Source organism: Pleurodeles waltl, chromosome 1_1 (assembly GCF_031143425.1).
Source record: "Pleurodeles waltl isolate 20211129_DDA chromosome 1_1, aPleWal1.hap1.20221129, whole genome shotgun sequence".
In the NCBI taxonomy this organism is placed as follows: domain Eukaryota; kingdom Metazoa; phylum Chordata; class Amphibia; order Caudata; family Salamandridae; genus Pleurodeles; species Pleurodeles waltl.
This window is the reverse complement of record NC_090436.1, coordinates 446719533-446742187: the sequence shown is the minus strand read 5'-3', so window position 1 is coordinate 446742187 and position 22655 is coordinate 446719533. Positions and strand designations below refer to the sequence as shown.

Genomic DNA, 22655 nt, shown 5'->3' with positions numbered 1-22655 from the left:
AAAACATAAATAGATGATACCCCTGCTAATGAATCAATACATGAATCGCACATATAGGACAAAGAATGTGCGTTGTTCATCCATGATGCAGGTGTCGAACACAGCATTCTCTTGAATCAGTAGAATATAAAAGAAGTCTGGGATGACATTGTCACATAAATATAACAGTATTATGGATTCTGCTATTATTCCTCCCACCCTCTGTTTATTCTCCATGTCCTCCTTTACATTCTTCCAGGCACTCCATACTTAAACTTTTGTGGGCATCACCATGCATCCATTACCTCAAGCAACCGAATTACCATCAAGATCATCTCCACCCCGGACTGGAAGGACCACCACTGCTTATATTTCACCATCTCTGCACCTAGCAGCTGCATCCGTGCTCCCAGCCGCCCACAGGAAATGTAATGAAATCACTTACGAGCAACTCGCCATGACACTCGCCATATCACCCCCATCCTCCCTCCCACGATGCCAACACCGCAGCACGCAACCTCAACTCCTGGATCACCGAATGCGCTGACACTCTAGCCCCCTCCGTTCAACATCTGTCAAGCACATCCCAAAGAAAGTCAGCTGGTTCATCACTGAGCTCCAAGAATCCAAGTGCACCTGCAGATGCCTAGAGAAGAAAGGGAGAAACAGTCAAACCAGTGAAGACCTCTCCTCTTTCAGAGCCGCCACCGCCATTTACCACCAGTGCATAAAGAACATGAACAAAGACTCACTCCGGGACCGCATCAACTCCTCCACATACAACACGAAGGAACTTTTCATGGTTATCAACAGATTCACCAATCCCCCCTCCAAAGCCACCAGCATCCCCCGTCACAAGATCTCTGCGACTGATTCTGCACCTTCTTCCACTGCAAGATTAAGGACATCTACGACAGCTTCCTCCCAGAGAAACAGCCCAGCATCAGAGCGTACGACCGCCCCAACCGCCCCAGAACCCACCCAAACCATCCACAGCTGGTCAACTCTCACCACGAGGAAACCGAAAGCATCTTGAACAGCACTCACTCAGGAGCTCCCACAGACCCCTGCCTCCACCACATCTACATCAGAGCCAGCACATCCATCGCCCCCGAACTTCGCAAGATGATTAACTGCTCCATAAACACAGCCACTGTCCCCGAAGACTGGAAACGCACTGAGGTATGCCCCCTCCTGAAGAAACCCTCAACTGACCTATCTGAGCTAAAGAATTTCCACCCCACCTTGCTGCTACCATACCTGGCCAAATTACTGGAAAAGGCTATCAACTCACAGCTGCAAAAATCCATCGAGGACAACAACTCACTGGACACCTCCCAGTCTGGGTTCCACAGCACAGACAGCTCTTCTTGCAGCCAACGATGACATCCGCACACTACTAGGCTGTGGCCACACCGCAGCACTCATACTACTCTACCTTTCACCAGCTTTAGACATGGTCTCACACAGCACCTTATGCACAAGACTCCACGATGCAGGAATCCACGGAAAAGCCCTGAAATGGATCCAATCCTTCATCTCTGGAAGAACACAGAGAGTCAGGCTCCCATGCTACATATCCAAACCTACAGAAGTCAGCTGTGGAATTCATCAGGGATCCTCCTTGAGCCCAACACTCTTCAACATATACATGGCCCTACTTGCAGCCATCGTCCGAGGCCACGGTATGAACATTGTGTGCCGATGACACACAACTCATCATATCCCTCACTGGAGACCCGGACGTGGCCAAGGGGAACTTCCACACAGGAATGGAAGCTGTCACCCCCTGGATGAGAAAGAGCTGCCTCAATCTCAACTCAGATAAGACCGAGCTCATCATCTTCAGAAACTCCACCTAAGCCTGGGACAACTCCGGGTGGCCCACATCTCTCAGTGCCCTGCCTTCTCTGACTGACCACGCCCATAACCTTAGGAATCATCCTTGACTCTCCCCTATCAATGATCCAACAGGTAAACACGGTCACTTCCTCCTGCTGGCACACCCTCCGCCAACTTCAAAAGATTTTCAAATGGATCCTAGCAGACTGCCGCAGGACAGTCACCCATGCCTTCGTCACAAGCAAGCTTGACTATGGCAAAGCACTCGACATCGGCACCACAACAAAAAACATCAGAAAGCTGCAACTCATCCAAAATGCCATTGCCAGACTCATCCTGAACCTCCCCCTCCAGGAACATATCTCCAAGCACTTGAGGACCCTCCACTGGCACCCCATGGAGAAACAAATCATCGTCAGGCTACTCACCCACACCTACAAAGCCATTCACAACATCGGACCAGCCTACGTAAATCATCGCATCTCCTTCCACAACCCCGTCAGACCCCTCCACCCCTCCCAGCAGGCACTGGCTACCATCCCACGCATATGGAAAACCACAGCTGGAGGAAGGTCCGTCAGCTACCTTGCAGCCAAGAACTAGAACAACCTACCCATGCACCTCAGACAAAGCCCATTGCTCACAATCTTCAGGAAGAACCTCAAGATGTGGCTCTTCAGATGAGGCTCTGTCCATCCCCCTGCTCCCCACCTTGAGACCCTCACAGGTGAGTAGTTGCGCTCTACAAAAACTGATTGATTGAGTGTACACCAATTCTTTAGTTCTCAAACACTAGTTAATATGCGTCTCCCATACCTTAATAGGTGGCAGTGTGTCAGTACCCCAATTACAAATAATATCCCTTTTGGCATCCATCACTGCCACATTGCAAAAGAGAAGGGTGCATCTACTCAGGGTCTGTTCCTGCCACAAGCCCAGGGCCACCAACTGCTGCAAGAGTACAATCGGAATTGCCAATACTTTATTTAACTCATAGGTTATCCCTTGCCAGAATTTCTGAATCTTAGGACTTACTTAGTGTATGTAGCAGGGTTCCCATTCTATTACAACCTCTAACATACCGGTCGTTTTCAGCCCTTCCAAACAGCCACGTCCATATGAAATATGCCATGTATAGGATCTTCATTTGCACAAGCAGAAACCTGCCTTATGGCAGCTTCCCCTGGATATTGGCAGGACTCAGCCCATTCATTTTCTAACCTACCTAAGCTGTGTTCCCATCATTCCTTTAAGTTCATTGGGGTGGCTACTACTAATAAGGGTACCCTATATCTGGGATATGGCCTCTTTATGCAGCACTGTCTCTGTGAGCCTAAATTCCAGGGTGGTCTTGACTACTATTTCTTAAGACATATCTATATATCTTGTGGAGTTATGCCTAATTTGGACTTATTACAAGCATAGTAACTTTGCAAAATATACAGGAACATGGGAAGATAAATAATTTTACAAAGAGCTATCATAGTTGGACTCTTGCTGTAGGCAAGGCTGCTGGTTTAGGATTGACAGCACTTGTGTTTGCAGGGGTCTAGGTCAATCCTACAACAAGTTGCAACTGTTGGCCCAACCCTCCCAGCTCACAAGCAGTACCTCACCAAAAACCCAATAGTAACAGGTGATTTGTAGCAGCCTTTATGCATGGACTCAAGAGTGCGACATCTCAGGGGAGTCGTGGTTAAATGGAGATTACCCTTTTCTCACATGAGCAACAAGTCTCGGTTGCACACAGACAATGAAGGAGATGCAGTAGGTTTTCAATAGGTTTTATTAACAAGACTGCAATACACCGTAAAATGCATGGGCTGCAATGATTAGGATAATGAAAAATGCAAAAAGAGAACTGTAAAAACGAGAGTCATGAATATAAAGATCCCCGCCATCTTGAAATAACATGGGATGTGAAATAGGCCCCAATACCCAAGCATGATGAACCTAATCTCTAACCTAAAGAGAGCTAGGTGTGTTAAACCTAATCTGCTAGTACCATGTCCATGAGAAAAGCCCCCAACCCTTGTGACCTTGTAATGAGGCCTCTAGATCAGAATCCGTGGTGACACGAAGGCTGGGTCTGCATCAAGGTGACGTGTAGCATAGATAGCCTGATGGCATCTGGTAGGAATCCCTCTGGTAACCTTTTCTGTGTGAGATTGATTTATACAGCTCTTGTAGGACCCATGACACAGGTATGTTCCCAAACAATAGATAAGAAGGCATTCTTGGGGGTGCAATTACATAAACAATTCCCTCCAAAAGTACATTATGTTCCTGTCACACATAGTCACACATAAGTGGAAAAGATCATGATGTGAATACCTACGTATATCACTTGTCTTTGACGCTGACAGTGATGCCTTCACAGAGTGGCAGTGACAACGAGAAATCAAAACATCTTCCTAACTATAAACATAGCTGCCATCTTGAAAGAAATAATTAAATGTGCTAAAACAGAGCAAGCTAAGTAGGTTAAAAGTCCCTAGGCGATGGGGGCACAGGCCTGCAAGCCAGAAGGCTAAGCTGTCTCCTGATTCCTAATAAAAACCAAATAGGATCTACTACAGAGTTGCTCGAATCATCAGTGACAGTGGTAGCTTTCGCCAGTGACTAACGTCTCTTGCGTATGCCTTCAAGATCGGGGCCAGGATTTGCTGAAAGTCTGATTTTGTGTCATGAAGCTCCCCAAATATACAAAGCCCTTGGGTTCACAGGCCACTGAGCACTCCCAGCTAGCCCTTGGTACCCATTCTGTCAGGGGAAATTCCACAGACTTGTTCCTATCTGTATGAAATCAGAGTGGTTCCCAATCTCCAGAATATTCAAAACTCTTGCAATTGACTCTTCTGGATCAGCCAAATAGAGCAATATTTAATTGAAATACATGGAGATAACATCCTTCTAGTTGGGGTTGCAATGAACACCGCTAATTTAAGCACCACATCTGAACCATGTGGCAAGGGACTTCATTTCTAAAGGGAAGAACATGAGGGACCACAGACATCTGTCTCTTTCTGCGCTTTGGGGGAAATTCCTCCGACATACAGTCCTTAACTCTACCCTGTGCCAGTGGGTTGTGGCACAGCAGTCAGATCCAGGTCATAAATGTGGGACCAAAACCCATCTATGTCAGGATGGCCACAAGATACAGCCACTCCAAGGAGTGAAAGCCCTTCTCCGCATTGAGCACCATCAGGATTGCTGGTTCCGCATCTTCCCTGTCTGTACTAGATGCCAAATCAACATCATGGGTTGTGTTTTGTGGCTCTGCAGGGTATAAACCCCATTTGATCAGGGTTTACCAGATCTTCCACCATCCATGCCAATCGGTTGGCTAAGGACTGGGCCAAAATCTTTGCTTCAAAGTTTAACAATGAGATTGGTCAATCTTCAGCAGGGCATCTTTTTTTTTATTAGTCATTATAATTATGGCTTGCCAGAGGTCCCTTCAGTGTACCCCATATTTTCTTACCCTTTCAAAGAGTCCCAACAACGGGTCCGTCAGATTAGTTTTCACACATTTTAAAAACTCAACAGGCAGTCCATTTGGGCCTGGAATTTTCCTTTAAGCTGTGCAGTGGCCTTCACCAGCTCATTCCATGTCAGATCCCTGTTGAGTTCTTACCTGTTGGAGAAACTATGACGTGAGCTACAGTAATAAAATAATACCTGAAGGTATAATAAACTTCAGAAGTAAATCCCTATAGGGGCTGATAAATGCAGGCTGATAGATTAAGGTCATTCAAAAAAGTGATGCCAGACTGCTAAACAGAATCGAATAATAACAAGGGAAAACAGGAAACAAAATCATAATAAGAAAAACTTTAATTGAATAATATAAATAGATAGATAATCGTGAAATATAAAAAATGTGAATTTATAAAACACTAGTATTCTAGTTCAGACACACCACAGTCAGACTAAACGACAAAGAACAATATAGTAAAATCAAACTAAATTTTCTTACACGTATAACAACATTAATAAACTAATACATGGAAAATACAATAAATACAAACGTGTAAAGACAGTACTCAAAAACTAATAGATATAAATCAATGATAGTCTAATACAGAAATAATCTATATTTGAAAGAGGGCGGATCAAAGTGGTGTTGCTACAGCAAGGATGTGCTGTGGGAACCAACGGCCTACACGTGTTTCGGTGTTCCTAATAATTATAGGTCACCTTCCTCAGGGCAATTCCCATTGATAAGAGACGACAAATGTCTAATTTTAGCAGCCAGGTTCTCAGATTGATTAGACGTTGGATACTTGATGTGCTGAAGTCACATAGTCATGTCATCTAATGAAAGAGAAAATGTAGGATTATATACTTTTATGGTGTTGTTAGCTTTCTTAAAATTATCTATTTTAACTTTCGTATGCAAATATGTGTCTACATATAAAAATATATAGTAGACGTGCCCATCATTAGTTTAGAATAAAGATTAAAAAGCAATCAAGCTTGAAATTTAGAGTAAAGATAAAGATTGGAAATAGAAATTAGGAAAATAAAAATAAATAATAACTAGACAGACCTGTAGGGGGTATGGGTGTAAAAATCGAAATAGATAATTAGCAATGCTTATATTTATTGTGTTAGTGGGGTAGTTAAAGTATATGTAGTAGTTAGAATGTGATGAAGTGGTACCTTATACAATGGTACTTAGAGCTTTTGTCCCATACCCATGGGAACATGCATCTATGCATATCGAGTTCTTACCTGTTGTCAGCTGGCAGGACCGTGGGCGGAATAGCATCCACAAACCTCTCCAACTCACTTTCCAGTACCACACATCTGGCTGTGTATAGCCATCTCAGTGTTCTGACACATGCCTCAGCTACATCACCAGCTGCGTATACCAGTATCCCCTCCTGTGTGCACAGTGTCCATTCTTGCCCTTGTCCAAGCTAATAATTTTCCCATCTTATCCCCCACTTCATACACAAGCCCCTGTTGCAATCTAAAGTGTGCTCTAGCTGTGCGCCAAGCAAGGGTCCTATAGTTCTGCCTTAATTGCTACAGTTGCGAGGCCCTGCCCGGGTCAGGGGTCACAAGATAATATGCTTAATGAATCAAGAGGTTCTCTAGTTCAGACATTGGCCTGTCTCTCTCCTCCTTTTTCCCGGTAGTATTTTCTCTTATCTGCCCCCTGAATGCTGCTTTATAAACTTTCCATAAGACAACTTCAGAATCAACCAATCCCTTATTCTCTGTGAAAAATAAATCTGTTACTTGGGCTGATATATATATTCTTGTCTTCACGTCCGAGAGTTCCCAGACGTCTAGACACCATTCAGGTTTATTTCTGAACCCTGCACTTCTAGCATCACCAACAGTGGCGAATGATTGGAAATGCCTCTCAGTGGATAGCACCCCTCTTTATATCTACCCATTTGACATTGAGGTACTAAAATATAATTCAGTACAAACATGGCCTGCATATGATTAGAGAAAAATCAGAACTCTTTCTGTGTGGCCCTCCATAGATCGGTGAGTCCTGTGGCCCCAATGAAGGTAGACAACCTGTTGTCCGCTCACAGAGCACCACCGTTCTATATAGATTACTCTGTGCTGTCAGGTTAAAATTCCCTCCCAAAATCAAAAGCTCTTCTGGGGTCTCCACTAACCACTCCAACCCCTGAGATTATAGCCCCAGGGAAATACCAGGAGGCTATCACTAGGCTTTCACCACTCCAGCTACCGGCAACCACCACTGGACATCTTGCTTGTCAACCCACCTATTTATCACTTGGAATGGGTGCGTCAAAACTCTCATCCCTCTGGAACCATGCGAGAAGCCTGAATGTACTAGCATCTTGCATTTGCCCTGAGTTACCAACCTGCAGTTGTTGCTAATGAGGTGGGTCTCTTGGAGAAGAATCACTTCTGGGTTGTGCTTCACCAAAATGTACGTACAATTCCTCTCTTCAATTTACTGCCTATCTCATTCACATTCCAGGAGAGAAATATTGAGGGTCAATGGCAAAGTCTCCGAGTTGGTCATGTCACAGCCTGCCGTCCACAGACCTGCAGCCAGTACTCCCACTTACACTACATCATTTGCCTGACTCCACCAGTATGCAACCCCTCACTCTACACATACCTCACCTTCCCAACCTCCCTTCCTGGAGTGCTCCATACTGGCCTGCTCCCCAGTGCGTGAGATGTTTGTTGCCCTTTCAACGAAGCCAGCGAATCAGTGCACAATGATTATATTTACAGTTATCCCAGTGAAGAAGATAAAGAAGAAAGGTGAAGGAAGGGGAAAGAATGTGAGAAACATGGGGCAAGCCCCGCTGACCGAACATGAAACCTGACATTGCATATTCAAAGAATCCTTTTTCACCTATATTACACAATAAGCTTAGTTCAGATGTGATTCCATCTCACACCCATTCAGACCACTGTATAAGATATCATCGGGGTCACCACTGTCATTAATCCACAATCAGTCTCCACTAACAAGCGAACTGAGTCCCCATCAGAACCTCTATTCCGGTGTTCAAAGGCATTCTACCTATTGGATACAGCCATCTGCTGTTGGAGCGCCCCCACAAATTTCGCCCTAGCAGTAGTGGTTTCAACAGCCGTTTAGGAGAGCCTTGCCTTCCCCTTGTGGACGGGGAGGACCTCTGCCCCTACGTTGCTGCCAGTCCTGCAACTTGTCGTCTTCACATCCTTGAGGGATTTCAAATTCATGCTGTTCCAGGCAGTTCCAGACTTCTAAGGCCTTGTCAAAAAAGTGGTTAGTATTTTGATCTGTTATCCGAAGTCTTGCAGAGTAAAAAAAGAGTGTAAGGAATACCCACATTCCACAGTTTTCTTTTAACTTCTGTAAAGGATTCTCTCTGTCTCAGAGCCATGCTGGTTTAATCTAGGTACATGTTTACAGTTCCTCCCTCCACCTTCTAGGGACCATTTGTTATTACCATCTGCAAGATACTATCTTGATCCCTAAAGTTGAGCATTCTTACCACAATGACTCGAGAAGGGAAACTGGGTGACAATGGCTTGCCAGGAATGGTGCACCTCTGATAACCACTGCCCCATATATAGTTCAGCACACTACCGCTCCATCTATTCTGGCAAACCCACTATGCGTTCATTATTGAATCTCGATCTACCCTCTGCTTCGTCTGATTTGTCTGTGAGAAATGTCACTTCCTGTTCTAGCTTCTGGACCCTGACCTGCTTTTCTGTTGTTTTCGCTGATGCCATATTAGGCTCCAAGTCAGAAACTCTGTCTACTAGCTTCATATGAAGAGTAGCCCAAATTCCAGGGCAACCGTGCTGACCCGGGCCTCAACTGCAACCTTAGTATCTTGAATGGCAGCTGATATGGCTTCCGTGTGAGACTGAAGAATCATTTTGTAAGGCAAGTCCACCACCCCTTGTCTGGTTCCTGTTGTATCTTTGCATTGGGCATCTTTTGTCCCTTTCAGTTGTTCCATCGGTGGGCACTTCCCTCCTGTACCGGTTCCACAGACTGATGTTTTATCTGCATGGTGTAGAATCTTTGGCATAATCAGACAAAACACAAGACAAAGGCACTTCTGGCAAGCTCTTTCACAGTGCTGTGCTCACTATGCATCATTTCTGTTTCACAAATGTACCTCAGGGGGCCATGCAATAGCAACATGCCCCTCCACCGTGACAACTCATCTGGGCCTCATGCACCCCCGTTCATGCAACCAAGCTTGCCTCCACTTTCTATACCTAAGTCTCTGGGTCTAACTTCTAGGCTGCAATTTAACTCCTGCTAGTGCTGGCCAGGTCCAGTCATACTGATGCAGGAGGCATCTCCTTTCCAAAACGCTCTCACCAAAATACAGGTGAAAGGAGGGAAATTGTGCCCCACAGGTGTACCCAAGACAAAGGAGCCCCTGCACCTCACCACTGGTGGTCTCTGGTCGTCACCGCCCTCACACCCAGCTGCTCGCCTTCTGAAAATGTACCTCGAGAGTTCCATGCCGTTGCCAAGGCTGCCTTCATTAAAAGCAGGCTGCAGGGCTGGGCTGAGCCGAGGATGCCTGGGAGAAACAGCCCAAGCTGGAGTGCAGACAGGGTGCTGCGTGCTGCTTCCCACTGTTGTGTCCCATTCATTAGAGCATTGAGCCTTACTAGATCTTCCTGGCCTGGCAGGCGTACTGCCTGCTGCTAGCACCATCTGCCCCTTCCCTGTGTGCCCCACCTCATCTCCGCTCATCTCCCCAAAGACTTCAGGTGGCTCCCCCATGGCTCTGTGGTGTCTGCGGTAGTCCTGACCCTGCAACTCACTAGAACCATCTAGGGCAGGCTCAGAAAATAAAGAGCAGCCATGACTGCCATCTTGGAAGCGGCCCCTCCCCATCTTCGTGGGCCAAATTCTCTGAGACAGCCCTAACTGGGGGCCAGAGCTTCAGCGCCTCAGCCCCAAAGGTTTTCTCATATGACAACAATCCAGATTGTTTAAGGGGCCATCTCTGGGGGCAGGATAAATGCTGGTCGTGGGAGCTTCAGGCCCTCGGGACTACGTGTCCTTCTCCATCGCTCCTCAGGCAACTCTCTCTGCGGTCAGGATCCTTACATTCATTCTACTTTTGTTTTTCTCTGTGCATTTCGCCTTTCAGTACCACTTTCCTCTCCTCTCCATACCCGCAGTTAGAACTACTGCTCACTTTCTGTATCGATCCACTACCTACAGGAGGTTACTGCCCAACCCTCTGACTGTTGCTTAGTTGCCCCCATACTGCCGACTACTGCTTTACTTAATACTGCCGCTGCCCTGTCCTTTTCTATATGATTTAGCTGTCCTTCACAAGCCACCAGTGAGAGTGCCTCTCTGTCTGTAGACTGCAGTTCATGTTAAATTGTAGCATTCACTGTCCGAGATTTAGGTCACAAAAGCACATTGAACAATTGCTCCTTTGTTTGCAAATTGGTGCTGTATTCTGCCTCTTCTTTCACTTGTTCTCACCAGAAAGACTTCAAACTTTGATAATAAACTTCAGACTGCATACTTGGGGAAAGAACTATTGTCTTCTATAAAATGACAGACTCATGAGAACTGATTTTCTTCTTTTATCCTGAACTGATTTTGAAGGATGCACACATTCAGAGTCAGTACATTCTGGACGGCTACACAAAGGGTATGACGGCCTGGTAACCTCGATAATCCTCAGCCTTGGAGCACTCACCCTCTTTCTGTGTCCGTATACGCAGTGCTGGAATGAAAAAAAATAATTGCAGGAACCATCAAATAAGGAGACAGAAGAGGTGGGATTAAAGGGGTTATGACCATGGGGCTGAGCAGCAAGGGACATAGATGGACATCGCAGAGTCTGAAGGGTTGCATTCAATGAAAGCCAGTCTAACACCAGAAATTACATGAGCATTATTATTACAAACTCTGCTTCAAAAGACATTGACAAGTATCAAGGCAGTATTAAAGCTGTATTGGCATATTTTATGTCTCCTATGGACCACATTTTACAAATCTCACATAGTTCCTTGTTGCCACCAAGGTGAACAAAACCCAAAGGAGAGAATTTACATAGAATTCATGCAGCACATCAACCAGAGTTGCATGAAATTGAGAGAGCAGAACAACGCTATATATGGAAATATGACACTGTTTCTCTCTCTCTCTCTCTCTCTCTCTGCAATGGCACACTCTAGGCTGTCTTGTGCCAATGAACACACCCTTACACAACAGTGCAAGTTTATGTGACCGATGTCGAACACAGGTTTTGTACTGGAAAGTACTGGAAGAGGATCTCTCCAGTACAATATACTATGCTTAAACAAAGTTTTGCACTTTTATAACATCCATTAGCCACCCATAGTACACCCCGTGACACACAGTACTGCAAGGGAGCACAATGCTCTACTTGTGTTACTTTGGGGCTACTTTTCAGTGCAAAACATGCATTGCACTAGAAAGTAAATCCCAGCTTAAATACATTGTGTATGTTTGTCGGTTTGGTGACACAAACGTGGTGCAAAAAGTGTGATAAATTTGACCCCAAATTTTGCATTGTGTTTGGTTAAGTTTAACTAAGCATGAAACCTTAGTATATGTTGTTTGTGTCACCCGCCTAATCTAAAATGGTAAAAACCAGAAACCAAATACTATTTTGCCATATATTGGTTGATTTAGTGCCCTGTCGGGGTAAGACAGGCTATGCAAATACAACTATATTACATTACAATATTTAGCCGAAAGCTTTTAGTATAACCTTGACTACTGTGTGAGAAGAAAGTTATATTGTGCTGCATAAACAATCATTACTGTAGATACCAATATGATTACACTCACACAGACTGTCACACAGGATGCCCATCTATCTTAAATACAGATGTAAATATACAATGGCTCATTACACCTGTAATCGGGCCCTCCACTTGGGATGAGGTGCACTATTTGGCATCTTGGCCAAGCCCAGGGACAATATGTTATAAAGGAATTGTATGTAAACTATGCAGCCCAAGTGAACGATGCAGTCAATGCAGGGAATGACTCAGAGAAGGAACAACCTTAATTACGTCACCATTGATATCCATCCCAGGAAGGGCATGAACAACAACAGCTCAGACAAAAAAAAATGAATTATGTCCACATCAGAGCTCACCGTGCTAGAGAGGGAGGAAAGTCCTCTTCAGTCAGTTGCTCACACAGAGGTCCCCCATGTGCGAAAGCGCTGCTGCCTCTATTAGGAGAAACTGCTAGGACCAGGCCTGCAGCTGGGTTCCTGATCAATAATACCTGCTGGAATAAAAATATGTCTGGTTTCCACCCCATTCCAGCAATGCGCATATCTGATGATCACTGGCTACACAGAATTTATTGACACTCAAAACACATGAATCTTACAAACCAGTGAGCGCACAGAAATTCTATCACTTTGGAAGTTTAATTCGTTTGAGAAATCTTTTGCCCTGATGAAGCCACATATGTAGACCACAAAACGTCTATGGCCATGTTTTGACAGAAATCTTTTGATGACTGTTGGACCCTACATCCTTGGTGTGGTTGCCCCCCTACTTTATGCCTTTCATCCTCCTGTTTTTGATTACTTGTTTTTACTTGTGTTATGACTAGCACAGGATAACAGTGGCAAAGCTTGCAAAGTTCTTGTGCTCTCTCCAAAGAATATGGCAACTTTAGCTTACACCCAATTGGTACACTTAACTGTAAAGTGGTACTACATGTACAAAATAACTGTAAATTAAATGCTACTAGTGGGCCAACAGCGCTTATTGTGCTACCCATTAATTTAGCCCTTTAAACATCTCAGGCCTGCCATTGCCTTTGTATGCAGTTATAAACTGCCATTTCGACCAGGCAAAACAAACTTTTTTCCAGGCCTAGGCCTTCCTTTTTAATACATACGTCACCCTTAGGGTAGGCTCTAAGAGCCCAGAGGGCAGAATGCACTGTGCTTGTCCTAATAGTGAAAACTCTTAAATTTGTTTTTCACTACTGCAAGCCCTACCTGTGGCACAGTGGTTAGAGAGTGTGGCACAGTGGTTAGAGAGTGTGGCACAGTGGTTAGAGCGGCAGAGATCTGGCCTGGGACCAGGGTTCAATTCCTGCCTTGGCGGGTCTTGGGCTCAATTCCCTTGGACCAGATAATTCTCGCCTCAGTGCCTAGTCTAATTAATGGGTCCCACTCTGTAACTCTGGGCAATAGCTTGCTTAATCTCCACAACGGCCCTGACAGTGCTTGGATGCCTGGCTTCACCCTGGGGGTGCCCAGGAGTGGGCACCTCATAGGGAAAAGCCAGGAGGGGTTCCACAGCGGTATGCGTACAGCGCCTTGAGACCCTAATGGGTGAGTAGTGCGCTATGCAAGTGTGAAGTTTTACAGTTTACCTCTCCCATCAAAGAATATTAGGTTCCCTTATGTAATTTAATAAGTGGTAACTTTCAAATGGAAGCAGATAGGAATGTTGAGTTTTGTGTCCAGGGAATTATAATGTAAAACCCTATTTAATGGTAAAATCAGATTTCAAGTCACAATTGTGAAAATGCCTTTTTAGAAAGTTTCCATTTTTTCTTGCTCCAGCCATTTGGTGCCTGCAGCCTGGGTCGCATGACTAGGTGTAGCTGGCAGTTGGTATTTGTGTTTTGCTCCCAGACATTGAGACAAAGGAGGAATAAGTGTTGGCGTGATTCACTATCTCTGGCTTGATGAGGGGAAGGAGCGCCACCTACCACACTTTCACATCACAAAGCCTATGCCTGAGCACACTCGCAAAGGGTTTGACACTAGTCTTTTGTGTCCCTAGACAAGCTGGAGGAGGGGAGGGAGGCAGGAAATTCTAGACATCACTGGGGGTGGACACCTCCAGTACTTTCTCCTACTTCAAATTGGGCCCCAGATATAAATATAAGATCCCCAGACACTACTCTTCAATACACTTCTCGAACACTGGAAGACTCCCAAGGGCTACTATGCTGCTCTGCAAGGACTGCTACTCTGCTGCCCTGCTACCTGAGGGAGAAGGATTGGACCTGCATCTTGAACCCTGGAACACAAGGTCTAATTGACTGGCCACCGATCAAAGCCTCAGGGATAGAAAAGGCTTCAACCAACTTGAACCCAGCACCTGGACTCTGTTTGCTGTGATGCTTGCCCCATAGGTGGTGCCACCCCAGTCCTGGACCCTTGGAAGTGGGCCTGAAGGTGCTCTACTAGCCCAGCTGTGGTTCTGTGAGCAGAATCGGCAACCGACACAGCACGACACAACTCATTGGAACCGCCGCAATGCAAGCCCCTCATCAACAGCATCCTCAACAATGATGAAGATCTTTTCATTGCAGCCCCACAACTTGGTCAGAACTGCTGCTGCGCAATGCATCCTCAATGCAGGATCTGGCAATGCTCAGCAACCAGGATTTAAAGTACTTTGTTCAGCGGGCTAAACTCGGTCCCTGTATCCGGCCTGAACTTGTGACTTTCTCCACAGTGTGAGCTTTGTTCTTTAATGCACTATTTTCACTTAAATCTTTAATGTTGCATATTTCCAGTTGTACTGATTGGAATTTTGTCTTTTTGGTCTTAGATAATTTATTAGATTATTAGAATTTACTCTCTTATTTTTCTAAATTGGTGTGGGATTTTTCTTGTCTTGTGTTTTCACTTTATTACTGTTTGAAGTGCTGTATAAGGTCTTTACACATTGCCTCCTATTTAAGCATGGCTGCTTTTGTGCCAAGCTACAAGATGGTTAAGCACAGGTTAATTTTGTGTTTGCTTGTATTTCACCCTGACAAGAATTGTGGTTGTTGCTTGAGTAGGGTTTTACCCCAGGGACAAAAAATAATTTTATGAATTTTCAATGGATGATTACTTCTGGACTGTGCAATAAGCAAGGATGACATATTTGAAAGCATAGTTTAGAGCCTCTTATGTTTTTTTTATCTACTTATACAAATTCCTAACACCATGGTGTATGCAAACCTGAAGTTGGAGGTCACCTTGGCACAGTTCCACAAGAATAAGTCCCCCCTCTCTTTTTTTAAATACACAACTTAACATTTTGTTCAAATATTTCTTTGGTCATTATTGGCCTTCCTTTATTTCCTTGTTTCAAATACTTCTCTTTGTTCGTATAATGAATTGTCTCTAGCCTGTTTCAAGCACAATCTCTTAAGGTTTCAGTGCTGCTGTTAATTTCACTCACTTCTACAATCACTTCCGGGAGCACTTTTTCTGGTGCATGCTTATATATACCTACCCTCCCGATTCAGACGGGAGACTACCGATTTCAAGGCTAGTCTCCGCCTCCCAAATCCTGCATGTAAATCCTGATTCCTCTGTTGTCCTCTCGTATTATGCACTGATAATAACCTGCTCCTGCAGGCCACTGCACAGCACTTCGTTCACGCTCTCTCTGCCTGCTGTAGCATTTTCTATGTGCTCCTTACGGGTAAGAAAAAAAAATTTACATATGCGTATCTAATATCCGATCCTGCAGCAGCAGGATGCAAAACCATACATAACAGTAACCCGATTCAGGCCCCAATAGAAGTCAATGGGTGAAATATATTCTCCTAGTTTTTTTTTTTTTTTCTAGAAATCTCCCACGTTTCTTTTCTAAAATGTTGGCATGCATGCTAATTACATATTGTGTTCAGAAATCAGGCTGTGCATGTTTGACCCTTGTCCTTGCCACCTCCTTGTCACAGAGTCCATACCTGGCTTCATACGAAATGTCAGAAAGGCAGCAGTGTGTACTGAAAGCTCGTGAACACTCCTTGATGCAGAGGTGGTTGGAGAGCCAGTTTCTCCAGGATGATGGCAGTACATATTACACTTATGGATTCTCTGCAGAATGTGGAGTCCCCAAGTTTATATACTGTAGCCGAAAATCTAGTAATCCAAAAGGATGAAGGACAGAGTGCTGAAACTTTTCAAACTCCCCAGTCACAGATCAGGGTTTAATCTATCATTCTTTTGTTCACCATGCCACCCCAGTTTGGACCCAGCCATGTGCAAATCAGTCTTTACCTCGTTCTCCATGAGAACAGTCCAGCCCGAATTTCCAGGTCCTCGCTGGACCGGAAACAAGCATCCTTGGACCGGTTTCAGGGTATCACCCTTCATCAGCCAGGCTAGCTTGAATCCAGTGGCACAGTGAGTACAGGGCCCACTTCCGGGCATACCCTTCTCACTTAGGGCAACTTTAGTAACAAAAAAGGATGATGGACGGAGTGCTGAAACCTTTCAAACACTCATCCCCAGTCACAGATCTGTGTTTAATCCATTATTCTTTTGCTCACCATACCACCCCAGTTTGGACCCAGCCATATGCAAATCAGTCCCATGGGAACAGCCCAGCCCGAACTACCAGCCGAAAAATCAGCAGTTTTCATTGTCTCCATTTAAAGGAGTTTATTTTTATTTTTTTTATTGTGAATGTTAAATGAATCATAGCAACACACAGGAATTGCCTTATTTATGTGCTTTGTTCCCTATCCGAAAGGTTTGTTTTGTGGTTAACTTGTTATCATATTCAAGGTGCTGGTTTAGCGCTTATGATAATATTGGGTGCTGTTCCCGCTTACTGTTTTTGAGGTATATTACTTTTATTCTGTCTCACTTTGCCCATTCTTCTGTACCACACAGTTTGACTAATGAGAATGTCTTTTTTAAATTTGCATGTACAAGACACTTTACATAACACAACATAAACAGATTCTTCAATTGACATCTAAAAATAGGTGTTTTAACTCAATCCACTATAACAGCTGTATGATGAAAAGCAGAGACTGCTTATTCATTGTACAGTTTGAAATAAAATAAGTGCACAAACCAGCAAGCCTGTTTTTTATGGTCCAAGGCTACCTAGTTTTGATTCCACCTCATGCCTTTTTCTTCCACTATACTTCCTGCCTCTATCTCACTTCTGCTGATTTTTTCCTTAGGCCTCACCTGAGACAGCGTATGCACTGTCGCTTGCAACGATCTGTTGTTTCTTATAGAAAACACAAAAAGACTCCAAAAAGGGGCTTTTAGCCCACCCATTTTTTTTACCACTGGTTGGCTTTGTCACTCTCATTTTCTTCTTTTTCCTTGGTAAGCGCATGTGTGTCAGCTACACTTTGCCTCCATGTGTGTGTTTTCTTCCCTGGAGCAAGGACCAAGTACTGATTGATTATTGATTAATGTTCTTGTGTGCTGCTTGTGGTCGGATTATGGTGCTTTATTTTACTTTGCTTGCAAGACAACTTGGAACTATCAAAATTGAAGCTCACGATCCTGGTATTTCCAGAGCTGAATGCAAACAACTAGCAATAATGACACTTTGTTGCCTGTGATCATTGACTGAAACCTTTGTTTCAGGCAGAGATTATAAAATGTCACTTTATTTTATGGTGAAGCTGTAAACCTACTCCCTTCATTTAAGACTGTTTCCATAAAGTATGTGTTTTTATGAATTGTTGCTGTGTCTCATTTACTTATTTATTGGTTACCCCTTTTATAATTTCGAGATTGTTATATTTATCATCAAACCTGTAGTGTTTTCAGAAGGTTTTTGTTTGATCCTTCCCTCCCTTTACCCACTCCTAAATCGTAATATCACCCTTACCTCCCTTCACCTCTACCCACCCCTCAACCCTAAATTTACCCTTACCTCTCTTTATCTCTAACTTCCCCGGACCCTACTAAATTCACCCTTACTTTCCTTTACCACTACCCACTTGAACCATAAGTTTAACTTTGTGTTATTACCTCTATGCACCTCAGTCCCTAAATTCACCTTAATCTCCTGTTACCTCTTCCCTCCCCTGAACCCTAAAATCACCCTTCCCTCACCTCTAGCCTCCCCAAATCCTCAATTCACCCATACTTCCCTTTTCATCTACCAATTCTGAACCCTAAAATCGCCCTTCAATCCCTTTACTTCTACTCATCCACTAACTCTAAAATCGCCATTAGCTTCCTTTACCTCTAGCCACCCAACCCCTAAATGTATCCTTACTTCCTTTTACATCTACCCATCCCAAAACCCTAAAATCACCCTTAACTTCCTTTATCTATACCCACGTGAACTCTAGATTCTGCCTTAACTCCCTTTGCCTTTACCCACCTTGAACCCTAAATTCACACTTAACCCCTTTACACCCACACATCGCGAACCCTGAAATCACCCTTATCTCCCTTTACTTCTACCCATCAGACCCGTAAAAAAAACCTGGTCTCCCTATACCTGTACTCACCCTGAACCCTTATCACCATTACCTCTATCCACCCCTGTACTCTAAAATCATCCTTACATTTCTTTACATCTCCCCACCACTAAACCCCAAAATCATCCTTACCTCCTTTTATCTCTCCACACCTCAACCCTAAAATCATCCTTACCTTCTTTTATCTCTACCCCCTCATGAATCCTACAATAGGCCTTACCTCCCTTTACTCCTACCTATCCTTGAACCCAAAAATCACCCTTACCTTCCATAACCTCTCTTCCCTTTTTAACCTTATAATCACTCTTACCTTCCTTTACTCACCTCGTAACCCTAAAATCACCCTTAACTTCCTTGATCTCTACCCAGTGTGGAACTTAAAATATATGTCTCTACCCTCCCTTGAACTTTAAAATATACATACTTCCTTTTACCTCTAACCACCCCAAACACTAAAATCACCCTTAACCTCCTTGATTTCTACCCAGTGTGAAACCTTAAAATATATGTACCTTCCTTTACCTCTACCCACCCGAACCCTAAAAATCACCCTTGTCTCCATTTCCCCTTCCTTAAACCCTAAAATCATTTTATGTTATTTAAAAAAAATTCTCACCTACATAGTAAAGACGGCTTAGTAAAGGCTGTGTGATCAAAATTGATTTTTTTCCCTCAGGCAGGACACAATAAAGCCCTCTTTTTAAACACTCCTGCTATCACCCTAGTGCCCCTAAGTGTTTTGGGAGCACTGTCTTTTGTGTTATGCTCTTCGGTTTGTTTGGTGCCACCTTTACCTCTGACAGTTTGCCCCACTCTCCCCCTATGCCCTATACGTTAGGTATTGCCTTAGACAACTCATGCAATGTCACTTGCAAGGCATTTTGTTTACTTACAGGGGGCTTAGAGTATGCCCACTGGTTACCATTGGTTAAATTTATAGTCAGGCTCTTTGGTCAGCGAGTGCCAATTTCACTTCCTCTTTGTGTGTTTGTCCCTACAATGGGGCAGTGCTCAAGTACTGCTTCCCTTGCCCAGTGTCCTTCCACTGTTTACTGCTTTCAGAGATACTTTTTTTTCCTTTTTCTTGGACCCTCTTCCTTCTCCCCCAATCCTCATGGTTTTTTGCCCCACTGTTGCACCCCTCCTGTGTTGTTGCTTTTCCGGTCTACCTTACCCTGTCCCCTGTTGTTGATTGCCCTGTCCAGTCCACATCTCCTCCCTCTCCTCCTTTGCCTGACCCTTCCCGTTCCGCCAGAAAAAAACATCCAAAGGTAACACTAAGATGCTAAAAAATGCAGACGGATCTGTCCTCTCTGCTCTGCATGGCCTATTTGGCACATTATTTATGCAGGGTCAACACTGTGCACTTCAGCTTTGAGGTATGATAATTAAACAACTGTTATTTGTTTTTTGTTTTTGCCTTGAATGCCTTTTATGTATTTGTGGATTTCAGGCATCACCGCCATGCCATGATCTTTCTTTTTTGACAGGCTCAGACTGCTTTAAGAAGATTTCAGCCCTCACACCAGTTTATAGATGGCACTTATAGTTTATTTTCTTACTATTGCCTAGGTTGTATTTTGCCCAACACACTCTGCCTTTGGTTTATATTTTCTGCCCCATTAAAAAAAAAAAAAAGATTGATGCATAAATGTGTTTTTTTTTCTTTCTTTTTTTTTTTTTTTCGTTCATGTTTGCTGACAAGGAGTTATTGTCAATTGTTCCTAAAAAAAATTCTTTTTTTGTGAAGGAAGAGAACAATAAGCGAGGATGTTTGAATCATTGTATTCAGGAGTCATCCACTGGAGAATGTCTATTAATCATACCACACGTGCCTGATAATAAATAGAAAAAGCACTCTGGAAATACCCCTAAGGTATTTTTAGCAACTGAATCCTAGCTCTTATCCAGAAAAAAATATTTTGAATCCCACAATTATCTGAGTCCCTCAAGGTGGTGTTGAATTACCTTGAGGGGAAGGGACACCTATGATGAAGCATGCTACAATAAAGTGAGTCAGATACCCCTTTACATAATCTATGGCTACCCGTCTATAGTAATAAGACCCAAAAGGAAGGATCTTACTGTCTAGGAGCTACATACCCCTGGTGTTTATTGTTAAAGGCTGTAAGTCAGTAGGTAGGGTTCATTTCCTTTCTCTCCCTAAGTGTATAACAAGGCAGAGAATGATCCCATAGTAACAAGAAAACCACTGCTTCTCTTGGTCTGCTCAGGCACTGTCATAGCTCTTTTATTCCTACCTTTCAGCAGCCAGGCTGCTTTGCCAAATAGCTAAACGAAATTGACAAAGCCAATAGCTCCTGCATAAGTGAGACCCTACTGGCTTTGCCAATGCTTTAGTTCTGCATTCTCTTTGGCAGTGGGTCAGCACGCTTCAGCCATGTATGTTTTCAATCATGGTGTGAGTTTATTATGCGTGATATAAAGCAGGTTTGTATTCATTCAGCTGTTAAAGGTTTTTTTTTAATATTTCATTTTAATTTTGTTTTAGTTTTAGTTGGAAATTGGGTTAGCGATTGATAGCAGTGAAACCCTACCCAAGCTGCAACCACAACCTCCGGTTGAAACGCAACCTAACCCCAAATTAACCTATGCTTAACTCTCTGGTAGCTTGGCACAAAAGTAGTCAGACTTAACTTGGAGGCAATGTGTAAATCTTTTGTGCAGCAATTCGAACAGTAATAAAGTGAAAACACAACACAAGAAAAATCCCACACCAAGTTAGAAAAACTGAGTAAAATTGACTAAATTATGTGACACCAAAATGACAAAACCCAATCGATCTAATTGGAAATGTGCAATTTAAACTTTTTATGTAAAAATAGTGCCTAGAAGCACAAAGTGCAAATGTGGTAATCTGGTCACGCCAGACTAAGACAAAGTCACAAGTTTACACCAACTGCAATGGAGCTGAGGACGGATACAGGGACCAAGTTAGGCCCACTGAACAAAAGTACCTTCAATCCTGATATATGACGCATGGTACGATCCCATGTCGAGCATGCTTAGCAAATCGGCGGGTCCACAGAAGTTGCAGGGTTATGAAGCGTCTTCATCGAAGAGGCCATTGACAAGCGGCTTGCTGTGCAAAGGCTTGTGTTGAGGATGCATTGTGCTGCGTCTGCTGTGCTCACAGGACCACAGTTGGGCTGGAAGAGCGCCTTCAGACCCTCTTCCAGGGGTCCAGGCCGAGGTGACACGACTTGGGGGGGTAGGACTCACAACAGAGTCCAGGTGCTGGGTTCAAGGTGATTGGATCCTTTTGCATCTTAGAGACGCTGATCAGGAGGCCAGCCAACTAACCTCTGGAGTCACTGTAGTGGTCCTGGTATGAAGATGCAAGTCCAGTCCTTCGGCTGAGGCATAATACAGAGCAACAACACTAGTCCTTCTGAGTTTTCGCTGGTCCAGAGGTGTACTCAAGCGGTGGGTCTGAGCAGTGCTTAATTTGTAAACAAAAATGTGCAGGTGCCCAAAGCTCTCCTCTGAAACATGTGGCTGCTGCAATTAAATGTGCGGCACGAATACTAAGGCAACGTAATCCTAAAGCCCTCTCCGGCCTCTTTAATCCATTTGCAGCCATGCCCTGCCCCTTCAGCTCACTCTTGCAGCATTCTGCTTTCTATAATGTGATGCTTTTTTTGTTTTTCTCTTCCTCCATCTTTCCCATGTGTGAGTTTTGCTCGCAGTAAATGCTTGAGGCAGAAAAATAAGTGCTGGCCCTTATAAATAAGTGTTGGTGCCCCGCACCGGAAACTACCGGCTCAAATTATGCACTGGGTCGGAGGTTCCAATATTTATACCTGGTGCCAGGTTTAAAGTAGGAGAAGGTTCTGGAGCAATCCACCCCTAGAGGTGTTTGGAATTTCCTGCCTCCCTGGCCCCGTTTTGTCCATCCTGCCAACTCACTGGCTGAGAGCAATACACAAAGACCAAATGCTAGCTACAGTAGTCATGTGACCTGGGTTACAGGCTGCAGGCACCAAATGCTTGGGAAAAAAAATGGCAACTTTCTAAAAGTGGTATTTTCCGAATTGTGACATATCAGATGTTGCCATTATAGAGGGTTTTGAATTGCAGTTCTTTAGACCTCAAACTTGACATTCCTACCTACTCC

General features: G+C 44.0%; 1 protein-coding gene across 3 annotated transcripts in view; it reads left to right on the top strand.

Annotated features, from left to right (window-relative positions):
* ACOT12 (acyl-CoA thioesterase 12) overlaps positions 1-22655 on the top strand; it is a 363604-nt gene that overhangs the window by 243676 nt on the left and 97273 nt on the right. The window lies entirely within an intron of this gene.